Source organism: Dermacentor silvarum, chromosome 3, assembly GCF_013339745.2.
Source record: "Dermacentor silvarum isolate Dsil-2018 chromosome 3, BIME_Dsil_1.4, whole genome shotgun sequence".
NCBI classification, from domain to species: Eukaryota; Metazoa; Arthropoda; class Arachnida; order Ixodida; family Ixodidae; genus Dermacentor; species Dermacentor silvarum.
In genome coordinates, this window is record NC_051156.1 from 50,732,751 (window position 1) to 50,746,069 (window position 13,319).

At 47.6% G+C, this 13,319-nt stretch overlaps 2 protein-coding genes across 9 annotated transcripts in view; both read right to left on the minus strand.

Moving 5' to 3' along the window:
- Positions 1-13,319, minus strand: part of LOC119444336 (venom metalloproteinase antarease-like TtrivMP_A) — a 1,295,510-nt gene that overhangs the window by 565,915 nt on the left and 716,276 nt on the right. The gene's annotated exons all lie outside the window — the stretch shown is intronic.
- LOC119445424 (zinc metalloproteinase/disintegrin-like) overlaps positions 1-13,319 on the minus strand; it is a 512,423-nt gene that overhangs the window by 327,650 nt on the left and 171,454 nt on the right. The window lies entirely within an intron of this gene.

The window sequence follows — 13,319 nt, forward strand, 5'->3', positions numbered from 1 at the left end:
TAACTCCCAGTACAAGCTATTATGTGGCACAGAAGTCGCATTGTCAACGTCTCCCTGAATGATGCAGTACCATCAACACATTTCACCTTTCTACGTGTGGCAGAAAGCCAGCATTATTATTATCGTCACAACACATCTGAAGAGCTTCTTTCATCATTGGTTACCGCAGCACTAACGCTTACTGATTTGGTGTGTCGTCGCAATTTTCGCATGTAACCCAGCGTTCTGCGCCCACAATTTGAAGCCCGCAGTGCTTTAGCAAAGGCCACTTCTGAGAAAGTCATGACAGGTGCAATGATTCTCGCTCCGGTGAACGAAGTTCCTGTACGGCTCAATCAATAGTGCGTATATTCTTCGGCTACACATTCGATTGATTTTCGTTACGCAACTAACTAGTCTACTCAGTCAATCATAATCCAAATCAGCCTAACCACGAGATCACTAATACAGTGACACATATCGACGCCACAGGACCTCCCCAGCGGCTCGCTTGATGCAGCGTATAGGTTTTAGTACATTACAAAAATCTTTACGCAAGCATTCAAACACCAATCAGGTCCACTGAATTACAGATCCAATTGCTTCATCAAGCGATAAAACCGGGTGTTCATTTCACTGCAGGGAAATTTGAAGTACAGTCGACTAGGCGTGCACAATTTGATATCAATGCGAATAGTGTTATATTGTGACTTTTAAATACATAAATCAACTGCCATGTTAAACAAACCGTGAAGTATAAGTATGAATTCTCAGTAAGTCTCTCTGTGACCACGCTGATAATTACCTGCATAACAGGTGAGCAGAAATTGTAGAAACACAATGGTGGGAAGCATTCTTCTTTGGTTGCGAAACGCACATTTAGGGCTAGCTACCGTCTCATCCTAGTCATATGTTGTCCTAGAATATATACATTGCGGTCTTCCAGTGCATATGGCTTTCTTATAGGTTAATATGCCATGGAGTTGATAAGATCAACCTCAATCACGACTTCTGACTGACGTTGTAGGAGCAGGGCTGTTGTTTTGCGTTCCTTATATAAGAAAAGGGCAGCCAAACGCAGTCTACAGAAAATGAACGCGGCATTGAAACCAGGGGGTTCAACATATCTTGCAGGCAAAAGGTCACATCGTTCTGTAAAGCCATATGCTGCTCACCCCTGCTTCGGGGTCAGCAGCATATGACAGAATAAAGCCATATGCGGCTCACTCCTGATATCGCATCTGGCAATACCAGATAATACATGTGGCTGAATACACAAAGTGTGCGCGTAATTGATGTACATTTATGTAAAAATGCTTTTCCCACAAACGCTAATCGGCGGCGTTGTCCGTCAGAAAAAAATCCTCCAGAACCACAACCCCGCAGGCGCTCCGCGTGGCGCATAGGCGTTACTGAATTAATTCAATTTCACTAAGTAAAATGCACCAGAAAATTAGTAAACTTCGACTGAAAAACAACCTACAGACACGATAGCGTCGGATTATACTTTGAATATGCGAGAAAGCACAATTGTATTACGCGGAAACTCACACACCAGCCCCTTTTTGGTTGCGATCAGTCACTGCTTGTAGCCCCTGCTTTACGGGGGTATCAGTCGTTGCTGTGACCTGCACTGCCGACAGGATCGGCCCACATTTGTTTTCTGTTGGCGTTACGCAACGAAGAGATCCCGGAATCCTAGCCACAGACAACTGCGCTATCAAAGCGACTGGAGCTGGGCAGACCATGTAATGCGTAGCCGGTGTACCATTAGAGTTACAGAGTGGATACCAAGAAAAGGGAAGCACAGTAGATGACGTCAGAATGTTAGGTACGGTGATGACATGAGGTGACTTGCGGGCTCAAGTTGGAACCAGCTCGCAGAAGGCTGTCGCGTTCCACTCTTAAAGGCGAAGCTTAAGCGTCCTCAATGTTTTTGTTCTGGACAATGCATTGTGCAATGCAACTCACGACTCTTTTATGTGCGTTTCCTCTGATAACGTTCGCATCTGTGCGTTCTATATTGTAGACGATCTTCTCAAATGGCTCCTAGTAGCCATGTGGCAGGAGTAGTGGGCGCTGTTCGACTGTAATGCTCCTTGGAAGGACACGCGCCAGGTGCTTCAACGGTTGTTTCGATGTTACCTTTCGGATGGAGCCCCATGCACTGTGCAGTTTGTGTCAGAATGGCAAAATTAGCATCACTACCACAAGTGATTAGAGCGTAAAATGATGCATGGATATTTATGGTGCAAGCGGAAGTTACATCCAAAGAGGGCCAAAACATTAATTTAAAGGTTGTCATTTGGACATCACATTTTTAATGGCAATATGAAAGATGGCTCTAAATTGGCAACAGCCGCTGTATAGGGGCGTAAAATATATGCGTAATCATAATATGGCAATCACTATATATTGCTCACGAGGTAATGAGCGATTTAAAACTTTGCAAGGGTGAATGTTTACGAAGACCGCTATTGCGTGGCCATAGACCTTGCGCACAAGGGTCTGTGATAACAGTGCTGGCTAAATTAAAGAAAAATTTGGCTGAGGTTTAACCCTTGTAAACCAAGTTATCACGATAAAAGGTGTGTTTACTTGATTTTGCGAAGAGTGTGCACACAGTGTTTCATTAATGCGCAACCTCCGCGCTTGGTAACCTTCTATATAGCGCGTTAATCTGGCCGCCCTTTTGCTACGGTGTTGCTGCAGCCAACTTTGCCTTTGCTTGAGATTTCGCAGCCTGCCGTCTCGCCATATATATATATATATATATATATATATATATATATATATATTGTAACGGTGTTGAGGTACACAGGTTAACAAAAGAACAGTATTTATTCAGGGCGAGCCTGTGCCCACGACTAAAGGTCACTGCGGTCGTGAAGAATGCCCGCCAGTAGCGTTCTAAAGCTGGCGTCCAGCCGTCTTCTTCTTTCTTCTCGAGTGCTGCCTCGTGCGCGTGGCGCATGCGAGCCCGTCCAACCGGGTGCTCGTGCCACGAAGAACGCTGCTTGTTGTTGCTGAACAACACCCCGGTACGGCGTGCACAGCAGTAGCGCACCCAGGATCTCTGCCAGGGGGCGTTGACAGTTTGCCAATACCACCCGAACAGCACTAATTTCGATTTCTTCACGGGAAATTGTAAAAAAAAACGCGCTTTTTGCGAGTGTGCAGACGATTGCGCGTCTTACATCTTAGTTGCAGTACTGAAATGCGTAAGGAAAGAAAAGGGGTTAAACAAAAGGGGGGGAGGGGGTTAAGTCGGCCTCAGGGGCGGGGGGGGCGGGGGGTTACAACCCCCGAATCCCCCCCCCCCCCCCCGTCGGTGCGCCACTGGCGCACAGTGTCCAATACGAAGTGCGCACAACTTCATTGTGGCCAAGTTTTCGCGGCAATATATATGGGTTCGGCTCCCGCCGACGAGAAGCTATCTTTTCGTCCACTTTCATTTCCCTTTTCTTCATTATTTTCTACATTCCAATTTCAACTACACTTAATTTTCCCGATGCTTTCCTTGGCTTCGTTGTCGGTTGGCTTTATGGGGTTATGACTAATAAAATCGAGCCCCTCGGTTCCCATTCTTCTTTCGTATTTCATTACGAGGGTCTCAAATCTGGCAGCCTTGATCTGGTTAGGTAGCATGCGAGGGTCTGCTCTCCCAAGATCACGTGTATCGTGACGCCATCGGGCTAAATAGGATGTTCTACATCCACCCACCATGGTTCTGAGCGGCGCTGGCTAACACTCCTAGGGCTAGATCTAGTAAACATAAATACCCAAGTTAGTGGACGAATTAATGGCCGTCGCCGTAGCACAATTGGTAGTGCAACGCACGCGTAATGCGGAGGTTGCGGGTGCGGCTCCCGCCGGCGACAAGTTACCTGTTCGTCCACTTTCAATTCCCTTTTCTTCATTATTTTCTACATTCTAATATCAACTACACTTAATTTACTCGATTTTTGCCTTGGCTTCGTTGTCTGTTGGCTTTATGTGGTTATGATATATATATATATATATATATATGAGTACAGTCAACCACAAAAGTTTGCGGACCACGCGAGCGCGTGGCCAAGAGCCTCTTCGCGACACTTCCGCTACGTCACCAGCGATCGACAGCAGCGCTACGTTGAAGACGCATCCCTCCTTAAATCTATGGCCTGTCTATTTTCGCACTGTGCGCAAATATTTTCTACCTATCTCTTTCAACGTGACGCGCTCTTTGTTAGCCAGGGCTACTTGCTTATATTTTGAGAGCAGAATATCAGTACAAGTAATCAGACAGCGTATTCTTCGGCTGTTATCAGTTCTATTTTCGCGTAGCCACGCTGTTTTTTTTTCGTGAGTGCGTGAGTGAGCGGTGAGGCAGCCATGGGACACAGATGCTTAGTCAGTAGGCAGAATTTTTCCGTTCCTCCCCCATCGCTAAGTGACAGTAGCGGCCGGGATTTGATCGCCTGCGCCCAGGTTTTGCTGCGCAAAGCCCGAACCACCGCGCTGCTATAGTGGTTACATTTAGAAAAATAAGAAATAATCGGGTGCGATGACTCTTTTTATAACCCTTTGCGACACGGCGTCCTCGTTTGGGGACTCGAACTTCGGAGGCGCGTCCCACGCCACGTGTTTCTTCAAATGACCTAAAACTCAGTGTGCACATTCGTGTCCGCTTCCTGATGGGACAACTAGCAGTCAGTTAACTTCATTGTCCTGCGTATTGCTGCAGATGATCACTTTGCTGGAGACACTACCATGTTAGACAATCGTTCGACGTGCCGCGTTCCAAGACCAACGTCAAGAGTATTTTTTTTCTCCGGTCGACACGAATACAACCGAAAAAGCAAGTGTGCATGCGTTTCGGGCCTAATAGTTCATTCTTTTTATGCAAGCATTGAAGCTGACGGATTTCAGAATAATTAGATAATGAGTTATACGCTAATTAATTTTTTTTACTGAAACTCGCACAAAACAGCACATTGCTTCGTCTTCTTTCTTGGAATGTAATAGTGAGAGTCTTGAAATGATGCCATGCGCATTTGACGCATTTGCAGACAGTGCATCATAATTCGTGTCTGAAGGGGATGAATTTATTCACAAGACATTTACAGAAGTGTCATGAAACATAGGTCTCTCAATGATCTAGTAGGAAGTGAAATGTCCGCCGTTTTCTAGCACCTTATTGATGCGTGTGGGTATCGACTCGTACAAAGATTCAGTAATCTCCGGTCGACCGCGCAGGCTTTCCCATTCTTGTGCGATCGCTTGCCACAGCGTATCGGCCGTGCGGCCGCGGTTGGCTCGTGTGGACAGCCGTTTCTTCAACATGCCCCAGACATTTTCTATGGGATTCAAGTCGGCGCCACAGGGAGGCCACTCAAGCTGGCAAACAGCATGTTCTTCTAGCAATGACTGGACGATACGTGCTTTATGGATCGGGCTGCGGTCGTGTTGAAAAAAATAGCAGCCGTCGCTGAAGGGACCGTCCAGCGCATACGGAACGTGGTGTCTAGTGATGACGTCGCAGTACCGTGACGCAGTGAAGGGCCCTTCCAGACGCACAAGGGGACCAAGGCCATCTTTGCTGATTGCTCCCCACACGCTCACGGAACACCGTCCACTGGATAGAACACTCTGTGTGTAATTAGGCAGATATCTGCAAGAAATAGCATATAATTGGGTTCCAGCGGCCCGTCTAAAAATGTTGTGATTCCTCTTGCGTATGAACTTTATAATGCTGTTATAGAGTTGCAATAGAAAACGTGCAAACATCATTAGATAGTACTGAAAGACCCACTGGCAGCTTTTAATTAGAGTAAGTAGTACTATGAAACAATCGTTAATGTTTTCAACATAATACCACTACAGAAAAATCTCGTAATGTCCAAAAGCTCATTTTACGTGAAACATGTTGTGATGCAGAATTAGCTTCGTGAATTAACTGCCAATACACTGTAAACACACCTGCAGTTTAGTGGACGCCAAACCCGCTTCCGTTGGTCCCAGCGCGTGGAAAAAGTTGACTCGTCGCTAAAGATGACATCGCCCCATTTCTCTGTTGTCCAATCTTTCATTGCTTTAGCGAACATGAGTCGTTCTTGTAGCTGGCTGTCTGAGAGGCAGGGCTTCTGTGCTGCTACGAAAGACTGCAGGCCAAGCTCACTCAGCCTTCTTCTTACAGTCTCAGACGATACCGTGAGCGAGAGCGCTTCTCGGATATCCTCTGCACTTTGAAAAGGATCAGCCACGATGGCGGCCGTAATCAGGCGGTCCTCTTCCTCAGTCGTGGCCCTTGGACGCCCACTGCGCTCCATATCTGTGAATCTGTCATCGTCGCGGAAAGATTGAATAATCCTATTCACGGCAGTCCGGCTCCTGTTGGTTCGGCGGCAGATTTCGCGCTGAGGTATTCCCTCTATAAATAAACGCACAATGTGCCTTCTTTCGTCAAGTGGAACACGCAGCGGCATCTTTCCAAATAGGCAATCACCACGTGGCCTGAAGCAAGTCTACTACGTTTTCAGCGACTGATGCGAAGATGCGCCTATGTGTGAAAGAAAATTTTCTATGCATCCGCTTTTTCTTTATTTTTGATGACAGTGAAACACCTCCCTACCCTTTCTCTCAAGACGCAGAAGCAGCAACACTCATTGGACCAAGATGCTGCCAACCAAAGTGCGCCAGTAAACGTCGCGTAAAAAAATCGTCGCAGCGCTTCGTGAAACTTATCTACCCACTGGCACACCAGTCGACAAAGGTTGCAGTGATTGCTCCGATACTGCTATCAAGCCAGATATGTGGCGGTCTTATCGCAGACAGCGCTCTGCGTCAACACAACGAACTAACAATGTCGTGCACGGGAATAAAAAATTAACAGGCAGGCGAGTACCAAGAGGGCTCATATCCGGGAGAGCGCCCCTGTCGCCGCTAGGTGGCGTACCGCTAGGTGGCGCGAATAGGCAGTCTGGCACGCGCTCGCGTGCTCCGCAAACTTTTGTGGTTGACTGTACATTCAGCTTGCGCTGAAGCGCACGCACAGACGGCCTAGCCGGCGCCCCGTCCATGGCGAGACTGAGAGACTAAGCGCTGGCGAACCAACCGCTACACCCTCGCCTAGTCACGTGGTACCGAAGCGAGCGCAGCTGCGACGCCTCTCCACAGCGGATCACGTGGCGTGACGTCACACCTCCCACACTTGCGCTTCCGTGGCTCAAGGTCATTGCGACGCAATGAATGACCTTGCGAGACATGGTGTATAGAGCTTTCACTCTAATACGCATACACAAAGGAAATAGGTCGACTTCAAATCACCAAGAAGCGGGGTTGTAAGCTGATATGCAGGGTAATTCTTATTTTGCATATAAAGTAGTCCAGTGTCATTCCCTCAATGAATTCACCTCGCGTAAGCACAAAAAAAAACATGATTTGTCTATACAATATACAAGACCGCCGAATGTGCATTTCACATGAAAAGAGGATAGCAAAAGATAATATGATATTTGGCGGTGACGCGGAGATTTGATGTGAAGCGCAATCGACTATATAGTTTCGCCTAAAGAGGCGTGCCGCGCAGGGCGGTGAATCGAACGTTACATAACATATCAGAACGCATTTTAATGCGTGCTCGCTTGTCACAAGACCTTTATAAGAATAAATACCTGACGATAACAAGAGTAAGGTATGTCAGACCACTACGAAAAAAAAGCGACCCTCCTTTCACGAAGTGAAACCGTATTTCAGTTGAGTGTACTTTGTCATTTCTGCCGTCATTGTTCTCTTGTCGGAGAGTTTTAGTTTCACATACGCAGAAGCGCAACGCAGGTGAAGATATTGCGGGATCAAAATGCGCATGCGCCGAAAGTAGGGAGCCCCGTCGCGTATCACGTATACGCATGTGAAATCTGCGCCATTGCGTTGCGCGCCCCACGTACGTGACGGGCCCTTCGAGCCACCACGCAGAGAACACGGCAAAAGCTAGAAAGAACGCGCAGTTCGAGATGTGCGAGAATTGCGCATTGGCTCCGATTCCGGTTGTGTAGAACAAACTTGGCTTGAGCAGCGTTCACGTCGGCAGGCAGAGATGTGGAAACAACGATCTATACGTTTGCGATGCTTCCACCTACGGCCAGTTTGGTATAAGCGTTCCACTCATGCGGTGCGTAGCGCACGCAGAAGTCTCACGTTTGCGTGCGCAGAGCTTCTACGCACGGCAAACTGAAGCTCTCTATTGTTTACCTAATTGTTTACTTTATTGTATGTCTAATTATTTTTTTTATATTTTAGCCCACTTCCAGACGGTAAACTTACGTACACTACTAAATTACTACTTTATTTGACATCTCATTCACTAGAATCCGTTGCAGTTGTTTCTTCTTTACGTCTACTTCACCTTCCAACCAGAGTGACGACTTTGGCATGTGTTTTTCACGTTTTTCTAGACGGCGATTTTGCTACATCTCGGTCCTAGCTCACCGTTCAGCTGCAAGGTCACGAGAAGGACCCCTTCAGTCCATACTACTTCACAGCGATGAAGCACCGACTGCTCTATCCAAGCGCCTATACAAAGCTGATACGTGCCTTTCCGAGCGCCGAGTCACGTCGGGCGCTGAAGGCATTCTTTCCGCGCCCCGCTACTAGTGCGAGTTGGCACCGCACCGCAGCGCCTATGTCATCCATCATGTATCATGTCATCCACCATGTACAGTATATCTGATTAAATCAAGCAGGCTAGGTGACTATTTGTCGCCGCCCCGTTTCAAAGGAGATGCCAAGAAATCATCATCATCGTCATCCACCATGACAGCTGCGGCACTGACCCCATTTTTGGCGCTGTGCAAACTTTTGTACACCCACATCACGAAATTTCCTAGTGGGGGCATAAACGCTCACCCTTAATAACACCATGTCTGTCCCCTCGAAGACCTGTTAGGGGCAAGGGCATACTGCGGCTTCGACTGCTGACACCGCCTGAATCACATGTAAAGCTGCATCATCTTGTGGAGCGTCTGCTTCAGCGCCCTCGCGTGCTTCGTTTTTGGACCAGATTTTGCTCTACGCACTATCGCCGAAATAAGCCTCTTTCACATGCTGCGACTGGATGCGAAAACAAATGGTGCAGTCACACGAGTCGCAATGCGATTTTCAGTGGGCCCTTTGCACACGTTTGAGATTTCAACGTTGCCGCTGGTGCGACGCCCATGGTTGCTTGCTGCCATGTTTTGCGGCACACGTCGCAAGACTCTTCAAAAGTAATGATAATGTCATCTGCGTTGTGATAAAATTATTGCAGTAAATTTAGCCGCATGAGTGGAAGACAAAGGAGTGCCAGCGCAGAAAACGAGAAAGAGAACTTTTTCTTTTTTTCGTTTGAGGCTGGGCCCTGAAGCTTCTTTAATAAACGCTGTTTTTTTCGCTGTCGTAACAGTTTTGGTGGAGATGCTGGGTACTTGAAGTAACGACGGACTCGGAGCCATGTAGTCGTCACCTCGCCGGACTACCACCTTTCCCCGCAGGGGCGCCTGCGTAAGCAGGCGTTTGGTGGGCTGCGACACCACGGACCCGAGCACATGGGGGTCGGACCCTCCCACGCTTAACCGTGCGTGGCTTAGCCGTGTCCGGGGAAAAGGGGATCCTGGGGGTTGAGCCAATGCTGAGTGCTTGGACCTTTATGGCCCCTCGGCGGAGGCAACACACCCTTTGGCCTCGGCTTCACGTAGACGGCACCCCCGGGCTGACCCACCCGGGGGAAATCGGTAGTTGCCTTTTCCTGTCTTTCTCCCTCCAACCTTCGTCTTTCTCTCTCACTTTCCATCTCTCCTGTCTTCTCTTCGCTTCGTTTTACTTCCAATTTTCCAGGCAGCAAGGGTTAACCTGGTGTAATCTATCCAACCTTGGGTCTATTATATTAGGTTATAGTGGCTATGTACAGCTGGCGTCTGCGTCTCCTTCGGGTCTCGTAGCGTCCCCTTGTTGGGCTCGGTGGTGGGCGGCTGGCATAGTTACCGAAATCATTATTACCTTATGGCTTTATCGTCATTCCCCCGACTCCCTGATCGCTCTCACAAACGAGGGCGCACCGAAGACATTTTTCAATTTTATGGCAACCGAACAAAGAACTTTCCACGCTTTCACGTCATCCACTCTAATAAACTTGAAAAGACGGTGAGAATTATCTCACCCTTCGTCGTCTCAAAATCTCTAACCGAAGTTTTCGGTCCGGGTTACAAAGCATCGAAAATGGCCAGTGGTGATCTGCTACTCGAGCTCCGTGATCAGAAACAATATGAAAAACTGCCAAATCTAGTGTCCTTTGGGGATGTTCCAGTAACAACAACCCCACACCGTACCATGAATACCACCCGCGGCGTCGTATCCGATGGTGATTTGTTGGAGCTATCTGAGGCTGAACTCCTGGAGGGCTGGAGTGATCAGAACGTCATCAGTGTCAAAAGAATTAAGATGAGGCGAGATGGAAAAGAAATTCAGACCAAACACCTAATACTTACTTTCGACTCAAGTGTCTTGCCCGAGTCCATCGAGACCGGGTACCTCAAGATTCGAGTTAGACCATATGTGCCAAATCCTCTCAGATGCTTCAAGTGCCAAAGGTTCGGTCACAGTTCGCAGAACTGTCGAGGCCGGCCGACTTGTGCCAAGTGTAGTGACAATGAACATTCCTCTGAAACATGCCAGAACACTCCACACTGTGTCAATTGTGATGGCGAGCATGCCGCATACTCGCGGTCGTGCCGTCTTGGAAAAAGAAAAAGAAATTGTGACAATCAAAGTAAAAGAAAATATCTCATTCAAGGAGGCACGCAGGCGGGTGTCATACCTACCGAAGAGCAGCTTTGCCGAAGTGGCGCGTCAGGGGGCAGCGTCGCAACGGCTTCCGGCGGCTGTCCGACCCACACACAGTGAGCCGGCAGTGACGCCATCCGCCCCCTCGGCGGATGCAGCTAGCGCTGCTCTGCCAAGTCAGAAGGGGCCATCGACCTCCGGGCTGGTGGCCTCCAGGGCTTCGTCCCTCGAGGCGAGGCCTTCGCGCCAAACCAACCGCTCGCAAGAGCGCGTGTCCAGCGCCTCGCAAGAGGCTATGGACACCACAACCAGCCAGACGGCGCCACTTGCGCCTAAGGAGCCGCGAGAGTCTCGCGATCGCTCCAAACAAGAAAACAGCGCATCACGGCGCCCGGAAAGGGCTCTGTGAGCTAATCTTTTCTTTCCAGAACACACAGTACACAACTCTATCAAAATGCATACACAAATATACAGTGGAATGTGAGAGGTCTTCTCCACAATCTTGATGACATAACAGAACTCTTACGCAAACTTAACCCAAAGGTACTGTGTGCACAGGAAACACATTTAAAAGCTACACAGACAAATTTTCTCAGGTCATATGCTATTTTTCGCAAGGACCGTGACGAGGCTAACACCTCATCCGGTGGTGTAGCTATAGTTGTCGACAAGACTGTTGCTTGCCAACACTTGCCCCTTCAGACTTGCCTCGAGGCAGTTGCAGTGCGAGCAATTCTTTTTAACAAATTGGTTGCCGTCTGTTCCATCTACATACCTCCGAATTATCACCTGAGCAAAAAAGAATTCTATGACCTTATTAAACAACTTCCTGAACCCTTTCTTATCGTCGGTGACTTTAATGCTCATAACACTCTCTGGGGAGACTCCCGGACTGATTTGAGGGGTCGAATTATCGAAAGCTTTCTTGTGACTTCTGGTGTATGCCTATTTAATAAGAAGGCACCTACTTACTACAATATTGCGCATAATTCATATTCATCGATAGATTTAGCACTTGGATCTTCTACACTTCTTCTCTACTTAGAATGGCTGTAATACAAAATCGTTTGGGAGTGACCACTTCCCGATAATCTTAACCTACTAACACAACACGACATTCCACCACATGTCCCCGTTGGAAACTCTAACTCGGCTGATTGGAAGCATTTAAAGAATTACTACTTATCACAAGATTTTATACGAGATTTTAGCATAGACGATGCCTCGATATTTTACTGCTTTTATTATTGGTGCAGCTGAACAGTTCATTCCACAAACAAACGGCCAATCATGTAAGAGGCGTGTTCCTTGGTGGAATGAAGACTGTAGAGATGCACGAAAGAGGCAACAATAAGGCATGGAGTAGACTGCGCCGATATCCAACGCGGAAAATCTCATTGCATTTAACCAATATAAAGTCACAAGAAGGCGCACGAGACGGCAGGCCGGAGAGCAAGCTGGGAGAGGTTTCTCTCAGGCATCAATTCCTACACCCAGGAGGCTAAAGTATCGAATGGGCTGAGAAGGCCTAAAAGGGCAGCAGACCTACCAATTACCTTTGGTCGATGACCAAGGGCATACCTTGGAAGACCAGGCCAATGCCCTTGGCTTACACTTCGAGCGTGTATCAAGCCCCCTAAACTACTCAGAATCATTCCTTAAATACAAGAAAGTAGCAGAACGTAAGCCAATAGACCGTAAATGCAGACCAAATCTTCTCCACAACTGTCCATTTAATATTGCCGAGCTTAGAGCTGCCTTGAGCACATGTATGAGCTCCGCACCAGGATTTGACAGAATCATGTATGAAATGATCAAAAACCTACACACCGACACACAGATGACACTTCTGGCACTTTTCAACTCTATCTGGGCTGCCGGATATCTCCCATCCTCATGGAAAGAATCTATTGTAGTCCCGGTCTTGAAACAGGGTAAAGACCCATCCGACGTTTCAAGTTACCGTCCAATAGCCCTCACAAGTTGCTTATGCAAACTTTTTGAGAAAATGATAAACCGTCGTATTTACATTTCCTTGAATCGAAGAAATTCTTGACCCTATCAATGTGGCTTCAGAGAGGGTCGGTCGACTGCTGACCATCTCGTGCGCATTGAGGCAAACATTCGAGACGCCTATGTCCATAAGCAGTTCTTTCTTTCTGTTTTCCTAGACATGGAAAAGGCATATGACCCAACCTGGCGATATGGGATTTGCGAGACCTATCGGAAATGGTGTGTTCGAGCAATATGCTTAATGTCATCGAAATTACTTATCACACCGTACTTTTCGTGTTAGGGTTGGCAATGCTTATCCGGCCACTTTTACACAAGAAACGGGGGCCGCAAGGTGGGGTACTAAGCTGTAACCCTTTTATCGTCAAAATGAAGCCTTGAGTTCTATACCACAGTGGTTATGTTTTATTCGGTATACGTAGATGAGGCATGATGTTTCAAGTCATGCAACCTTGCAATTTGTGAGCGGCATGTCCAGCTCGGCTTGAACAAAGTGTGTAAATGGGCAGATGAAATGGCTTTAAACTCAA